At 28.5% G+C, this 18899-nt stretch overlaps 1 protein-coding gene across 2 annotated transcripts in view; it reads right to left on the reverse strand.

Moving 5' to 3' along the window:
* The window catches only part of LOC121115226 (uncharacterized), a 439152-nt gene that overhangs the window by 92507 nt on the left and 327746 nt on the right, over window positions 1-18899 (reverse strand). The gene's annotated exons all lie outside the window — the stretch shown is intronic.

An 18899-nucleotide genomic window follows, 5' to 3' on the forward strand; every position in this document is an offset into this window, starting at 1 on the left:
CACTTTTAATTGATACTCACTGGATGAATGGAGGATCCCAAAATTTAGCCATTATTAACATCCCTATTAATATGTTTCAACTGCAACTGGACAAATATACTTTTATATTGATAAATAATCATTTTAATGGTGGAGTAGCTCAACACGCCCAATAAATACATTCATAAGTACTTGAATGGTTTGATGGATTTTCAACATCTTTGACCAAAATCAACTATTTTTGTTATTATTTAAAGGATTGCATATCACTCCTATGACACGTTCCTTCACATCAAACAACCTTTATTGACAAAGTTGCTTAAATATAGACTGCGTCATATGGGAAGAACCTGTCATAATAATAGTAGATGTGAACGAATGATAACTTACATTAGCATGTGTAAAAAATGTACTGGACTCTAGATAACATAAAAATCCGTTCTTCATGACAACGAATCATTACTCGGGTAAAATGACAAGCAGATACACTACAAGATAGAGTGTATAACTTCTACCTAAAATGTAAAATTTCTTCACATCTATCCCTGTTATTAAATAATAAATAAAGCAACAATATCAAAAAATATTGTTTATGTAATCTGTGACGTCAGTAAAGAGATTTATATCCATATTATGTAGATTTATACAAAATAGTTAAAATAGATGGAGAAAAAAAAATCCAATTCTATTATTATGAATGAACTTTTTCTCCTCCTTAATTTATTGACTCATCATTTTGTTGATGTCAAAGGCCCTTGAGGAATAATTTTCCATCATAGAAAAATATGAGTTATTTGATTTTTTTCATTCTTTAATGATGAGAAAATGTGTGGAAAAAAAATAGTTTTTTTAATACATCGGCCTTCAGCTATTTTTATAAACTAACGGTGCTCCGTCTTTTACTCTTAATTTTTTTCTCTTCCCTAGTGACTTATTTGTCTTGGTAATCCCTCAGGCTAAATAAGATTTTGCAATGTTTAATTTCTAAAGGATATAATTATGCTTTAGGCAGAGATCATAAATATTATTTTTTTTCTTTTTAGGACGATTTAATAAGATTTGAACTATAAAAGATTTTTTTTTCCAATTTTATATATATAATAAATGTCATTGAGCTTGAAATATAGAATTTCCAATTGGTAGAGAAAATTAAACAATTTCCCTTAAAGCAAAATTTAGAAAAGACAATTGCATTAAACAAAAAAGGAATATTCGAGTATTGTCCTTTTCAAATTTATTATATTTGATACACGGAATTGAAATATAAAGTTTTAATTGTTAGTTATCTTATTTATTTTTTAGGGGAATTTTGTATGTTTGATAACTCTTAATAAATCCAGGGAATATGTTACACTCATGCTAGTATAGTAAATTTTTGAAACTGTCTCACAAATTAGATAGTTTTCGATAATAGTGAGGGATCGATCATTGAAAGAATTTTTATGGATTAATTAAGTTTTATGATTGACACTATTTTCAACAGTGCAATGATAAGAAAAAGGCTATTGTTTTAAATGTAATCAGATTTGGCTGAATTTAAGCCAAAGTTTACTTTGTTTATAGAAGTATTTAACTTACATATAATATTAAATATTTATTTCATTATTTTTGAAAAAATAAACAATGAAAATTTACAATGTTAAATTTTTACACCGTATAATTTAATATTTTTTAATTCCTAATTAATGTGTGTTTACACTCAATTTAAAAAGAATAAATATAATATTTATTAAGTAAAACACTATTTTATCAACCAGTTTTTTTAAAATCATTTAGTTATGTAGTTTAATGTCTCACACTGCAAAAAATAGAAAATTATAAAAAAAAATATTATCTTAATTCATCAAAACTTAATAATGTTTATTGTAAAGAAGACCTATCAGAATGTTTAACGAATATAACTTGAGTTAAATAATTAATGCTTATCATAAATACAATATTTTTCCACCAAGTGATGACATAAACTACCTTACGACTACCCAACGCACTATTTATGTTCGTATCCATAAGTTTGTCATGTAAATATCCATAATATTAAATAAGTCTTTGATGTTGAAAATATTTTGAAGCAGGTTTTCCCTCTAATAAAAACCATTTTTTTCTTCAAAAATTTATTAAATGTAATGGGATAGTCTTAAAGAAGAAATTTGATTCAAAATCTAGGGTTGAGTTGGTTTTCAATAAATTATTCTTGGGTTCTTATATTATAAGTCAGAATAAAATCTTAAGTATTTGGCATTTATTCTTAAGACTTTGCTGACAAGTCCGTATATATTGTGATAAGTTCTTGGATTTTAGTTTCGTCAGATTTTGTCTAATCACGTTTTGTTCCACTTATACATTATTTCATGAAGAAGAGAAAATTTTTTAATTTTGTTATTAAAAAGTTGCCTCAATTATTTTATAAAATATAAAAACTCTGTCTTACAATGGATTATAGAAATAATCCTATTTTTTTGTTTTCAAAGAGGATTTAATTTTTCTTTTATTGTTTGCGTTCCTTATTAATTAATATCCCTGCAATTAATTAATACTACTTGCTTCAACTAAACCGATGTTAAAATAAAAATTAAACATTCATTTCAAAATGTCTACTCAAGTAAATCCATATTAAAATCTATTTACATGCATAAATTCATTTTCTAAAGTAATAAAAAAACAGTATTTTATTCAATAAAATATAGTTTAATATACCATTTAATAATTTTGCAAATTATTTATGAGTTGGTTTTTGTTGATTGTATAAAAGTAACATTTTTTGCTCATTAAATTATGCTACTGCAAGTTTTGGGTCCCCACTTCATATACTTCTAATAAGAGTTGGAGAAGAACATCTACTCTAAGCCACATAATTGCATTGCCTCGCTTAAGTCAAGAAGAAAAAAATTTGGGCGAAATGTTTGGATGTTGCACACACCCTTTAAACTTTCTAAATTTCATATTTTTCTTGAAAAAAAAAGTAGTTGTATCTAAAAATATTAAATACAAGTCTATATTGATATATTTAAAATATATATTTTAGAAGAATATGTTATATTTTTCTAAAAATGTTATACAGTTTTTCTCTAAAAGAACTATTTCTTATAAATAAGACAAATATAATATTTGTTTAATTTTATATAGCACGCAGTTTTTTGTCTTTAGGTATAACAAAAAATTAGAGCTTTTTTGAAAAATGTTTTTGTCAGTAAAAATATATGACACTTAAAATCTTGAAACCTGTAAGTATTAAGGTTTAAACTTTTTTTTTTTTTTTACAAAAGTGATTTTTTTACTAATTCTGCCCAGTATTTAGAAAAAATCTTTAAATTAACAACCAATATAGTGTGTACGTATAGGTTTTTGTAAAATAGTTTTTTTTTGTTTCTATCGTTTGGCTGATATAATGTTTTAATCTTAATCCAAACTTAAGTGAATCACCCTGTACAGAAAAAATATTAATTTGAAAAAATGCAAATAAGTATTAACTTTTTAAAGAGCCAAGCTTCCCCACCACAACAAAACTTATCCTCTAATTGATATTCATTTAATGTACGCGTATAAACTTGCAAAAAATGTGTATATGTAGTGCTTTTTAATTTGTGTATGTGGTGAAATTGAATGATTTGGCACAAATTTGCATATGTACATAGGGATTTATCATGCCATGGTAAACAAATTATGACAGCCTGTGACCCAGTATCACACATCTAAAAAAAGTTTTATTCATTTAAATTTCCTACATTTAAGTAGTTTATAAAATAAATGAATAATACACAAACCAATCGTTATAAACTTTCTCAGACTTTCCTCAAAAAAACAAAAAAAGAGAAAGGAAATGGACTTGAAGTACTACTTAGCCGAATGCCCTTTTACCGAACAAACAATTTGCCCAATTTAAATGTATGTTTAATTGAGATGTACCCATACAAAATTATCATTTATTCCAAAACCATCTTTATGAAATATTCCGATTTCTTTTTATATAAAAAATAATTACAAATGCAGGAACAAAATTATTTACTTTTTTTAATGTTAAATATTTCTTAATTATGGCTAGACAAGAAAAGACAAAAATATATCATCTCTAGAATACTCTAATGTTACCAATCAATCGTTACTAGCTTTTATTTCCGTCTATTTGATTCTTTCGCGGTACATTAAGGCATTGAATCGTAAAAATGTAGTAAGAACGTGATTTTTTAGGATTTCAGGTCAAGCTTGTATCTGTTAAAGATTTTAAAGGTCATTTTTGTGTTTTACGACTTATAAAAACAATAATAAATGTTTTTTCAGATCAAAAGCTTGCTATTACATTAAATTTGTTATGCTAGTCTAATATTATTGGATTTATTTTATGTTGTTTTTGAAAATATTAAAGAAAAAATAAGATTTCACCGGGTCACCTACCTATAGGAAAGAGCTCCTAATTTTAAACCTAGATTAGTCTAAACTATGATCCCCACTCATTTGCATTGGTTGACTATTAGAAATAATACAATAATATATTTATTCATTTTTGCTTAATATGTATATAAATAAGTAAACACAGGTATCAGCGGAATCAAAATAATTGAGCTGACTCGGATAGTTCAAAAAAGGTTGATTCTTGCCGATTTGGATGTATCGGCACACCTAATATTTAATTGTGATTCATACTACAATAACATGTAAAATAAATCAAATATTAAATTTTTTGGAGAAAAATTTCAAAAATCTATAACTATTCATAGAAAATTTAATTTTTTGGAAAATAATTTAAAGAAAAAATTCAAATTATTAAATAAATTAAATTTTCAAGGTAAAAAGAAAAAATTCCTTAACGCAGTGGGGCCTAAAGCTTGATAGTGTAGCCAGGGCCATTATTAAAAGGAGGTGTTGGGCACTTTTACAATTTTTAGAGGATGTATACCCTTTAAGGACGGTGCGTAGATATATCTACCGCTCTACTTTTTTCTGATGCAATATTAATTTCGGCGAATGTAATTACGTTATTTCCCCTTTGTTTATATCATTTATAATATAATCAAAGAGATTGACTAGTTTTTTGCTTTTGTTTTAATGTATTCCTTCAGTTTTTTAAGTCAGTTTGTAATCATGGCCAGAAGGAAAACGTCTCTATCAATGGGATGAATATAATTTATGTACTTTTTGACAACTTATAAGATTTGAATCTTTCATTTTAAATTTTAATCATAATTAAGAGATACTTAAGTACATCAATGGAAAAAAAAATATTTGTTTTGTTTACTTCTCTTACATTTATTTCTGAAGTAACTTTTCACGTATATATTTCTAAGAAAAAAATAGTATGTTAAAAAGTATATAAAATATTATAATTTTAACTATTTTTAGCTTTTAGGCTTAGCACTGCTAAGAAAATTTGCAAAAAATATTTAAAATATGCAAAAATACCCAAATATGTATCAATTGAAAAAAAGTATTGCCAAGCAATATATACGAGGTGCCCATACAATTTGGTTTCAAACTGTAGATAATGTGTTCTTCATTTTTTTTAATATTCATATCTGGGTAAGGAACCGCAAAGTATTAAACAGAATGCCTCAAAAATTTGATTTGGGAGAAAAGTTGTTCTAAAATTGATTGTGAACGCAAAACTTCCACCAAATAAGAAACATAAAATTATTGATGACAACTACTTTACTAAAATGATTTTAATTGAATTAATATTATCTTAAAGTATATTTAGCATCAGCACATTTGCAGTGATACATATGAGGATTTTCTTGCACCTCTGGAGCTTCCAGGATTTTATGCGCTCTGTTAGAATGCAGCATGGGGCCCTTGTGAAAGAACATAATCCCAAGTTGTGCTTTATAGCCCTTCTGATGGTCCTGGAAGCCAGGACGAAGTCGTTGGCGAGTCAATTCATCAACTTAGTGGGATCCTTCTATATATTCTTATCCAAACTTAACAAGAATTTCGTATCCCACTTTTAATTATCCACTCCACTTCTGGACATCCTTGATCTCCATTTTTTTTCATCGTGACCAACTTAAAAACCAGGCTCTTACAGTATTTAACAATTTCTGTAATCTTCATCAAATCAAATCCAACATCTAGGAGATCTGAGATGTCCTGCCCTTTGGCTTGTTATACGCTCATAATGATGAAATGACTAAATGAATAGTAAAGATTGTTCATGTAAAAAGGACATCAGAAATAGAATGTCAATAAATAATCACAAAACCTTTTAATAGTTATGATAAAATAAATATTAATTAACAGTCCACGTTTAGCTTCCCTACCCTGTAGTTTATAGGGTCTACAGAACCTGAATCAAGGCTGTTATTGAGGCCGATGGAAGCCACATGTACTAAAATATATTCTCAATGACTGTATCTGCTGCTCAATTTTATTTATTGAATAAATCTCAAAAAATGAACAATGTATATTCTGTAAAGTGCCAGATTGCGTTCTTATTGTCTGTAAATAATGTATATTTCTTACTCTATCAGCGAACATTAAACAAATGTATCCACAATGAGATTAAAAGAATAATTTCATTCGTGTGCTATGTCCGATGAACTATTTTATAAATACTGCCTTCATCGTTCATAGTTATAAAGCTTATTTTCATATTTATCTGAGAAAAAAGAATTAGGAGCACACCATCTATTTGAAAGGGCAGAAAAGGAGCTGGAATGTTGTTGACTAGTGTTATTTTTTTTATCATTGTGGTAATGATATTACTTTATTACACTTTTTGTAGTAAAGTTAAGTTTTCTCCACAATTTTTCGAAAATCAAAAAAAAAAAATATATATATTTTATATTGTATTCATAGAAGAATATAACTTTATACAATATACACTCAACCATAAAGAAATATTCAAAAAATGTAATAACTATTTGAATGTATGTTATTAGACTTTTTTATAATGCCCATTTTCTCAATTTATTTTGACCTTGACACTGTTTTTGTGAATGTATATGTACATATTTAGATTGGATGATATCTTAATAGTGTTTTTCTCACATTGCTTTTTATTTCAGTTAAAAATATGATCATATACAAATTTTGAATAGAAAGATGAAAGAGTAACAAAAACACGTATTTAGTTTTACCAATATTTTGAACCGGTTCCAGTACTGAAATTGGAATCAATATTTCAGTATATCCGGTAAAATGAGTGTGGTGCAAAGTATGAGGACAAAATTGTTTGGGTAATATCATTACGAAGCAATATGATTTTGAGTAATTTTATTGCAAGACAATATTGCAGTGTCAAAGTAAATAATTTATTCAGCCAATTCAATTATGAAATGATAAGAAAATTACTGCAGTGGCTTCCAAAATTATCATTGAACTCTTTTAATATTAAAAATACACTCCTAACCTCAGATTTTAAAGATGAAATACTGAGTTTGGGGAGTTAAAAATCCCCAGCAGCTGTTTTTCTGGAACCCCTGGAGTTTAAACTGCCTTGGTGACCAGCAATTCCCTCTATTTACCACAATCATTTTACAGTGAACCATACCATATCATACTTTCATACCTTTTGGCACTTTTTCAACAAAAAATATAAAAGGAAAATAGATGGAACGACACAGCTCAGTAGATCACACACTCGGGAGGGACTACCCCCTCACATACCGCCAAGAAGCCTCCTCTAGCTCTGACCTTAATCCCCTGGACTTTGCAGCTTGGGCCGTCTTGGAAAAAAAATATGGTGTTCCTATCATTCAAATTTAGATTCGCTCCAAGTTGCCATCATGACATCGTGGAACATCATAGACACTGCCTTCATCGTCAAGAGATGTCAATCCATTCACTGGCGTGTCATGCCTGTTATTGCTCGTAAAAGAGGACATATGTAATAAAACGTATATCTATGGATATTATTTAAACATATCAAAAATTTGTTTTGAAGCTGTCTTTTCTTGATTTGCTATAAATCACGTTTATCATACTTAAGTGATGCAACTTTCAGTGATCTGTCCCCCCTCTGTAAATTTTAATATATAGTAACGTCTTGATAGTCGAAACTACCAACACTCTCCTCACATGAGGGTATTTACCAACAATCAATGACATATTTAAAAGTATATAAAATGTTTTTTCCTTACACAAACACTAACAATCGAAAATATATAATATAGTTTCGTAAAGGATCAAGAAAGCCAAATTATATGCTGTTTTGACTTCATATATGCATATTTTAAAGAAATATGCATAATTTGACATTCTTTAGCGTAGAAGCATAATTGCAATAATCAAATTTGCACAAATAAATGTACATACACACATAAAATGATGATATTATTTCGATATATGTAATATTGTAAATTCTCAAGAGGCTTGCACTCGAGAGACTTAAAAAGTGTTTTTCAACATTTTTTTCTTCAAGAAATAATAATGATCCTTTATTTAATGAACTTTCGATCAAAAATGTAATTAAGTTAATACCTAAGGAGGCAAACTTAGAATTTATAACCATATACCTAAATATATGTACATATTAATTTTTTACAAACTATTAACATACAAAATGACTTAACAACTTATTTTAAAATATTTGATATTAATTGCATACATCTGTAATCTTCCACAAGTTACTCAATTTCTATCAAATGATATTCTTATTTACCATTTTGGTGTGTCAGAAAACCCACTCAAAGTAGTCATTGTACAAATAATAATAAACTAGATTGGAATGCCCATATCGGGACTTATGTAAGTTTCTTATATCAAACATAGGTTCTAAACCATATTTAAAGTTCTTGAGTATCTAAACTTATCACAGAATTATAAGTATTAAGCCTTTGATTGACTCAAATATGTCTATGAAAAATTGGCTCTATAAATATATATGAGATAAAAATATATTGTAATTTTCTCGATTTCTTGCATTTTGTTCAAGATTGTTTTGATGTTGAAACACCCCATCAATAAGTGTTGTACTAGTATGCCTTAAAGACACCTAATCATATGCATATGTGGAAGTGGTTTGATTAGAGCATTTAACCCAGATTTTTTACTGTAATGAGGGCAAAATTATTTTTATGATTTGAATAATACTGATGTATCATAAATGGGATTCATGAACATTAAATGAAAGCATTTTTTGCTCTAAAAAGACGCATTACTCTTCATAATGCATGGATGCATGCATTATCAACATCATAAGTAGTGCATCGACTTCTTGAGAGACTAAAAATGGGGAGGGGGAATCATTTGAATTTTTTTCATTATGCATAATATCTATGATCAATAAAACTGTTGAAAAGGAGAGTATGCTATTTATCAAGATTGATGATTTGTATGTATTAATAGAGCTGTAGAGATATGTTAAAATTTTAAGAACATGTAAGAAAAGAGGAGTAAAAAATATCATATTGGATGTGCACAAGACTTTGTGTTTTTGTAACTTGAACAGTGTTTTATTTATTTTGCAAAGTTGTTATAATTATTAATATATTCCTGAGAGATAAAAATTAAGTAAAAAGTGATCCCTTGTGCTTAAAATTAAAAAAAAGTAACACAAATGACAAATGGCGTCGCTAGTCACTTTTTGAAAGACCTGAAGCCAAAATAAAATAATATCTGATATATATTTATATGTCTATTTTTGGTATTATCACACATGTTATCAGACATACTGCCTATATCATTACTAAATATGGAGTGGGATTTATATTTTTATTTTAAGGTTCCAAGATGAAAAAGGCTTCAGCTCTTTAATTGTTTATACCTTATAGGAATTAATTTTAGCCATAACATAATACTTACAACTATTTAAAAAAAAGTATTGAGGTTGATATAATGATATATATGCATATATGTATGTATATATTGCAAATCCTTTAAGTATAATCTAGGATTAGATATAACACTTAAAATAACTTTGAAAAGGTAAAATTTGATTGACGGTTTTGATAGGATTATAAACTATCAAACATTAATAAAGTCCAGTCTTCGGACCGATCCCATCAGTCCTTGTAAACGGTCCTCAAGACCGTCGGTCCTTCAGACTGTCAGTACTAGAACTGATTAAAATAAAGATGAGTGACGTCATCAAGAATTGAACTTTATAAGTTTTTTATATCCAGAGCTAAACTGGACTGGACCAAGACTTAATTGGACGCCACTACAGTCCTAAATTAGGATTAACACAACTATAAATATATTGTTTATTAATATTAGGAAACATTCTTATCTTTTTGTCAATTTAAAAAGTCCAAATATTTTTCTGTTTCACTAAATTTAAGTAACTATTTTTTAGTACCGATTTTCTTAACTTAACTCTGTATTATATATTTCAGAAATAAAATTGTATTATGGACTTCTTTCGAGTAATAAGGAATAGTTTGAATCAGGAGTGGTAAAAAGTTTATACATTCTGTCAAAAAAGTAGCAGGAATTTTAATTTAAATTGCCTGCGCCGAAGGGATTTAAAAACATTTTTTTTTCTAGGATTGGCAGCATTTTTTCCCCCCGTTATGATGCCAAGTTTGAGCGTAATTTGTAGACCAGTTTGCTCGCAACAGCTGGATAAGTCAGTCTACCTAACTAGTACTCCACGGTTTTTACAATGATTTTTTTCTCCCTCCATTCTCATGATTGTTGGCTTGGGTCCATGTCATACTCATAAACACACGTCTTATCACAAATTATGATGTGTCCCATGAACTTTGGGCCGGAATTTACACGATCAAGCATGTCCGAAGAGACTTTCTCACAGTTCTGTTTTTACAAAAAATTCAGCTCTTTTGGAACACGCGTTTCATGTTCAAATTTCCAAATCTGAATGTTACGACTTGACTCATGAGAGATGTTAAGGCATTATAATAATTCCCTTAAACTGGTATTACAAATTTTTTCAATAATTTCGTTCATAGTAAAACTTGTGGAACACTAGTGAGCTATACTGACTTATCCAGCTGAAGCATGAAAACTTTTCTCCAAATCGCTCTCAAACCAAATGTTCATTGTAGTTGATTGTGTGATCAAGTTGAGTTGCAATCCTTTAAAACATGCACTCGAATCTAAGTTTTGACTTCTGATTTGAATTTCATCAGCTACCGATATCAAAACGTTTATGCAATTCAAAGAGGGAAATACTAATTTGACAATATAGATAGGGAAATGTGATGATAGTCTTTATGCTCTTTATGATTTAAAATCTTCTTACAAAATAAAAAAAGTTGTGTTCAGTTTTAGCTTTCAAGCTTTGGAATTTTGGAATAATTCAGTTTGTTTGACCCATTATTAGCTTTAGAACAAACTTAATAATTAATTGTTAAGGTTTCAAGGAATATTTTTAGACGGTGGTATTATTAATTTTCCAACGTATGTATATAAAAAAGAAAAATGGAAAGGGGGATGTCTTACTTTGTAAAAAAACACGTGTTGTTTGATAATAATTTATTTATTTACAAATAATATATCCTCTATAGTCAACAAAATTCAATTTGCTCACTGATGCTTATAGTAAATATAAGATGAAATAACTACAAAGAGCAAATTATTTTTATATTGCTAAAATATCCATTATAATGTTGGACTAACTAAACTCTCTAGGGAAGCTCTCGCTTTAGGGATTCCAGAGAGTAAAGGAGGGTCAAACATATAGGACAATACTCAATTTTTTTTCTGAAATAAAAAAGTAGTAACCATACGATTTTACTATACTCAAGTGTATATTATATATATAGCAAAAAGATATCAAGGATAGTTTATCTATTAAAGCATCACCAAAAACACATCTGAATTCTTAATTTGATGAGATAATGAACGCATCAAGAAAAAGTTGAATGGAACTGTGTCGTAACTCTTTAAAAAAACAGCCTTTTATTTTATGTCCTCTTTTGATGAAAGACAAATATATATTTTTTCATTGCTTAATGGTATGGTACAAATAATAATACGGCTCTAATTCAATAAATCAGTAGCCTGCTACTTTATACCCATGAACATAAATTAACATATCCTTTAACCCATAAAGACAATTCTTTAATTTAGGAATAGGGCCATTAATGAAATAATAAAATAAATAGTTCTTTTGTTTAATGAATATTTTTCTTTGTCTGTAAGTCATTCCTTCTTGAGTTTCTATCTAGGATGGAGCATATTATTTGAATTGCTTTGCTACTTAAGGAAAATGAATGTGGGCCCCCTACGTGTGTATTATATTAGTGATGTAACGGATCCTTTAATGGCGAGTTCTATGCGGTTCTTTCCCTTAACCCTTTACACCATGAATTAAATGGTAAACGATTTTTTTTTAAATTATTGAAGAATGAATATTTGTTTGTGGATAATCATGATTTGTAAAAAAAATCTAACAAACTGGAAAAATTTCCTTCTATAAAAGTAAAAAATAGTCAGTTGCTACAACGGATGTGACTAAAACTGTTACATTTGTCTTAATTTCAGCTTATAGTTTAAGTTAGCTGCATATATATCTTTTAAATACTTTCATAATCGTACATGACTATTTACAAATGCTTAATTTACTTAAAATTATGTCCATCCTGTAAAATGAAATGGATGCCAAGATGAACCAAAATGCACATACATTATATACCTGCCTCGTTCTGTTTCTAACCTCCACTTGTATATATACTCATGATATATGTATTCATTTATAGTGTGACAAATTAGTCACATACACATTGCTATGTAAAGGGCTAACATATCATCATATAACGTTAAGGATAGAGATCAGTTTCTTTTTTACTCTATTTTATATAAGAATAGTAACTATGTATTGGACAGTTAAAAAGGGTGAAAGACATGATTGTTCCTATTAATACATACAGATGTGGCAAGCTTAATTTCTTTGGCACATCCCAGTTTAAGAACCGTTCCAAGGACCGATTCTAAAATACAACGGAATAATATGGATTAATATATAAAAAAACCAGCATAACGTCACAAATGAATGAGTTTGCCTCTTTTTAACGATTACAATGTGGGACTGGACTAGATTGGATTAAATTGAAGTGGACTGCATCGTAGTTCTCGGTTCTAAATAAGGGTTGACACAAGACTATTGATACAAGCACTTTAAGCAATCGCATAGGGAAGGTGACATTCAGAAGTAAATTGTTATGTTTCTCTATTTTTAACAAGGTAAATTTGATATTTCTCCTTGGGTGGCGAAACGACATGGGCCGCCTCTGGGTTGAGGTCTGGTTCTCTTATGTCTGAAAGAAGAAGAGCATATGTACACTAGATCAAGACTCGACAGCCACGATAGCCAACTTGACCGTTACTAATAAAAAAACCGGTTGGGCTAACGCTAGATACAGGCCACCTGTATCTAGCCTATTTGTCTACATAATTCTGTTGCTTAAATTATGCATAAACACAGGCAATTTTGCGTTCAACCCCTAAGTATTACCTTGTTTCAACATCTCATACGTCAAATAGAGATTGATAACAAATATCATGAGTAGTTTGTAAGTACAATGTATTTTTATAAAACAAATTAAGCAATGTTTCACATCCTCTGGTGTTCAAAATGTTCCTTTGTTGTTTTGTACTCCCAGTATTAGTCTAAAAAAGATCATCTATTCATGGTGTTCTACCTTATTAACAGGGCTAATAAAATAATATAGGCCAACCCTGTTGTTTAGTGGCTAATTGTAACGACCTTCGAGCATTGCAATAGATGGATGATGGTATTTCAATCTTTTTACCAAAAACAATTTGCGTATTACTTACTTTTTCTCAAATTATTGATTCGTAAATTGGTTTGGACTTGAAATCTGATACATCACTAGTATGAATGTATTTAGAAGCTGCCTGGTTGAAGAGGAGGATGTAGTATATTGTAATAATTAAAACATAGAATATAAAAAATACAATATTGTCCCATTATAAATGGTAACCATAATGGTATAGAGGAACAAAAGGGAAGAAAGATTATTCCCAAATGAATAAAAGGCTTTGGGCCTCCTTTCTCCGGATTTCAAGGAATTTACATATACTGGAAATACCGGGGCACACACATTTAATTACTTCAAATTATAAGTTTAATTTAATTCGATATTAACGACCTTGTGCTTTACTTATTATAAAATTATTGTTTTTGTAGCTCGTGTTGGGTTATGGAATCAAGAAGTATGGATTAGTAAGCCCTTAAACATTGGTTCCTAAAGGGGGTGGGGGGTGGAATCCCTGTGAGGGTCGTGGTACACAATGGTGGGGTCGCGATAGGACTTCTAAAGAAGAAGAATATAATTTAAAATGACATGTATTTGAGTGGCATGAAAACTTAAATAATAATAAATGTTCATTTTATGATAAGTCTCTTCAGGAGCATTTTAAAAGTATTTTCTGGAAGATGGTGCTCCACAAAACCATAAATGGCTTTTATTGGCACAACCAATCATCTGTTGTATGAGATAGAAGATGCACTTATCAAACTTTCATGTGATCAAACACTAAAAACAGATTTTGATTCTAAAACACTTGACAAATTATGGATTTATGTGATGTATGAGTTCCCTCAGCTGGTAAGAGGTGTAACAGTAGCACATTGCACATATTTAAAGGGTCGACCTATAAAAAGTTTGGGAACCACTGCTCTAAAATACAACTCGGCCAGTATAAGTAATTATGATACAAATGAGGGACATTATATTTTTAAATTTAAATAGTGATGTACCGATTTCAAAATTTGAGACGATTCAAACCCCAATACCATCTTTATGAACGGTTCCGAATCTTTATTATTATTGTGTATCAAAAAATTACGTAAACAATTAAAAAATGATTGACTTTTTTACATGTTTAATTTTTTTTTAATGTGGGCGTGGCAAAAAAGACACAAATATAACAATCATACTTAAAATTTCAAGTAGTTGTAAATAATTTGAAATTATATTTTTTAAAGTTAGTTCCTCCCGTGCTCAGGAGTCGATTTATTGCTAGTTTGATCATATATAGTGTCTGCACTACTGAATAAACTTTGATTTTCAAAGAATGGATCTGAATTTTGATATGTAGTTATACAATCAAAGAAAAAATAATTTTATCCGGGCCCCTACAAATATGATTCCATATTATTAACTCTAAATTAGTGTATACTATGATCCTAACTAACTTTTATTGATTGACCATTTGAAAGAATATTTTTTTGTTTTTTTGTTTAATTATGTATATAAATAAGAAAGTGTAAATAGCGGTGGAGTCGACATTATTGAGCAGATCCCGATAATTAAAAAAAAAACGAGTTTCTTGCCGATATCAATAACTTTTTCGCTTAAAATTGTTTTTGTTTTTTAAATTAGTATTATTATTTTATTTATAATTATTCGCTCTATGGAGCGGAATTCCCCAAACACTTTTCAATCCATTGCTTAGCTTAAAATTTTTTTTATTTACATCGAGAAGCACATTAAAATTAAATCACAAAATTATTTTTGATCCATTGTGTGGAAAATTATAAAAAGATGAATCACACGTAGCACAATAACTTACAAACTGATAATAAAATTGTCATGAAATTTTGACAGCTATCTTTTGAAGTTTGGTTCAAACTGAAAATGAAGTGAATTTAAATAATATATTACCATCTATGTGTGAAGCCTCGGGCTTTTAAGCCCCTGTGTTATCTATGGTTAAGACTAGCTTAAAGTTGGTTCTTTTTGTTAAAAAATAAAATTATTATATTGGTAGTAGGAAAATTGAGCATGGCTTAATGTTGTATCGAAATACCTATCTTTTAGTTAGCATTGGACATACAAAGTTTTTATTACAAAACCAATGAAATTGCCGGAAATAAACAAAGTTTGTCTGTAAAACTATTTAATTTATTTGGAAATGTATTTGCTTCATTTATTTTTATCTTTATATGGCTTAATTTACAATATTCAGCTTTTAATTAATTTATTTTACTGGCTTTCGAACAACGTTTGATTGTAATTGATAGGAAGATGGTTATAATTCATATTTGAAAAATAAAAAATCTTATCTTTGTTTTTCATTAACCCATTCAAAAATGAATCAAGTTTCATTAGTACATTTGTATTCCTCAATTGTTCTTTTTCTCCAAAGGCTAGTTACTTTACAATTTTCTGCGTTTCAAAGAATTTATTTTTCATCCTACACCTTTTTTTTGCAAATGAAACAAGCTGCATCATTGCATTTCGAAAAAAATGCGTCGAATGAAAAGAGGTTTCACACCAAACTATCAAGAAAGAGCCTTGTCAGGATGAAGATGCCACTTTTGACACCTGCAATGAAATAAACCAATCTTCTCCGTTGCAAGACTCTTTTAAATGAGTGTTTTGAGTATGTAATTTTCTTTTGACGCATTTGGCTCCTTTACAGCCCTGATGCCAACCCCCTCGACTACACCTTTTGGGTGTATGTCGAAAGGAAGCCCTGCAGTGGCATTCATCCAAACACCGATGCCCCCAAAGCCACTGACATCAAGCACTGGGATATCATGACGGATGACTACATCCGCAGTGGATCCAGGCCTTCCGACACCACCTGGAATCCATTAGTGTCGCAAAGGGCAGCTAGATTAATGTTTAATAAATCTCACGTTCACATCTACTTATAGTATTAATTTTGTTCAAACTATTTCGTTAATTTATAAATTATATCTTGTTGAATTTTAAAATTCAAAGTGTTCAGATTGTAATAGAACACTCGGTACATTCCACTAGTTTTTCAAGAAACCAATATTTAGACCAAATAAAGGACGATAGCTTCAGTTAAAAAATTGAATTTCAATTATTTTTTTAAATTTGATTGACGTGCACTGCCATCTTCTTGTTGGGATCGTAAAATTATTTCCAAATAACTTTTATATATGAATATATAGGTTTATAAAATAAGTTTCCAATATTTTACAACTTTTAAAACTATTTTAAATTTTGATAGTTCAAATAACAATAAAAAAACTTTTGTACGTATAAAATCCTTGACAAGGCTCTACAACAAAAACAAATTCATTATTATAAAGTAAGTAGAAACTTTTTTGTGTGATTTCTTTCATGATTAATATTCCCTTATTCCCACTTATAATAATCATTAAGAATAAAAAAAAATTCTCTTTAATCTAGCAATTAGAAAGCTTATTCTCATAATTTATATGTATATCAAAAAGGTAAGACGAAACCGAAAAAAGTTTTTACACGTTCTTTCACTGTCAAATTGTTCATGAATGGTTAACATTTATATGAACCTAATGTTTTGCTGTTTTTAATTAATAAAATACCTCCGTATCCTCTTAAGGCACATTGTATCTACCTGTTTTATTGCATTTTAAACAGTAGATTTGACAATATATATGTTTTTGGCGTATTCAGAAACATAATTATTGTATTTGCTTTATAAAACTCACCTTAAAATATATATTAATGGTGTTGTGATTTTCAAAATTCAAATTTATTATGTATTATCTCGATTTATCAAATTGGTCTTGTTTTGTGTCTCAAAATTTAATTGTTTTCCTTACTCTGTTGTCATGATCTAGAATCAATCCAACCAATCAAAATTTACTTTTTTTTAAACAATCAGATTAGTACTGTCTAAAAATGTAATTTCTCAATGATGAAGATTTTTTTAATATCTCAATCTCTAAAGATTTTGGTTATGCTATAATCAAGAACCCTCAAGGACTTAAATATTTGCTCTCTAAGTTTCGGGATAAGATAAGATGGTCTTATTCACACAAGTATTTTAACATATACTTGGATATGTTAAACAAATAAAGAATATTGAAATATTAATCTTTCTAAATCTATTCGATTTTTATTTTTTTCAAGAATATTAACCCAATTAGACCTAAAGTTTAAAAAAAATCTTAAATTTTCTTTCTAATTGAAACTATAATATAAAAAAATTATATTAAAATGCGGATATACCACTCTGAAAATTTGTTTACATCTTCTCATATAATTCCTTAAATATATTTTATAAAATTAAAAAATTGTAAAAAATGTCGTTACACGACGTTCACAATATCAGGCACACCATTTTTGAATTTCCTCTCATTAATATTGCTACAAATATTTAGTTTGAAAGTTGTTTTTATTTCAGAATATTTTTTTATATTCTATAAGTTTGATATTTTTCATTTATTATGAATATTTAATTCATTTTTTTCCGATAGCCTTTCAAAAAAGAAACTATGAATCATGATTTCAAACTCTATAAGCAATATAATCTTCTTAATGTTAAAAGTGGCCTTGCAAGGCCAAATTATTTGAATGCCGAGATGTGGTTTAGTGAACAACATTTTGAGAGAAATTATTATCTTGGATTCTATGTGTGTTGATTCGAAATACGGTCACTCCTTGTGAAGGGAATATATATTTTTTATATTTAGTGACTTAAAATACTATGCTTAACTGAGATTGAATAATTATATTACTGTAATAATGCCTTGTACTATGTCGGTGCAATTCTGTTTGACCAATTAAATGGAATAATATTATTTAAATCACGAATAATATATCATTTTACTTCCTATTTAATTATTAAATTATTTTTGGTTATCAAACCCACACAATATGAAGGCTAAAATTCATGTTTTTTATAAACCCAAATTGGAAATTACTTTACCGTACCTATTTACTAGAAACACATTTACTTAAACGGCTCGAAATTTTTTTTTATCCTTGTGAAATGAACCAGTATATAAATTGCTGTACAAATATTATAAACAATTATTTGATGAACACATCTCCTTTAATCATTTCAATTATTACTTTCTATGGTTCCTTTATCCTATCCCAAATTACGCATTGTAAAATATCAATAGAAATAGACAATTCAAACCTAATGGTCTGTAAAATTATGATTTCAACTACCTCTCTCTTTTCCTCTCATAGAGAAAAATGAAGAAAACAAACTTTTTTCATTTATTTAAAATATAAAAATTTCATTTTTCTCTCTAAAAAAAACAAAAAACTTTTCCTCTATACTTGATTAAAAAAAATATATAGTCAATT

The sequence above is a fragment of the Lepeophtheirus salmonis genome, chromosome 3 (assembly GCF_016086655.4).
Source record: "Lepeophtheirus salmonis chromosome 3, UVic_Lsal_1.4, whole genome shotgun sequence".
NCBI classification, from domain to species: Eukaryota; Metazoa; Arthropoda; class Copepoda; order Siphonostomatoida; family Caligidae; genus Lepeophtheirus; species Lepeophtheirus salmonis.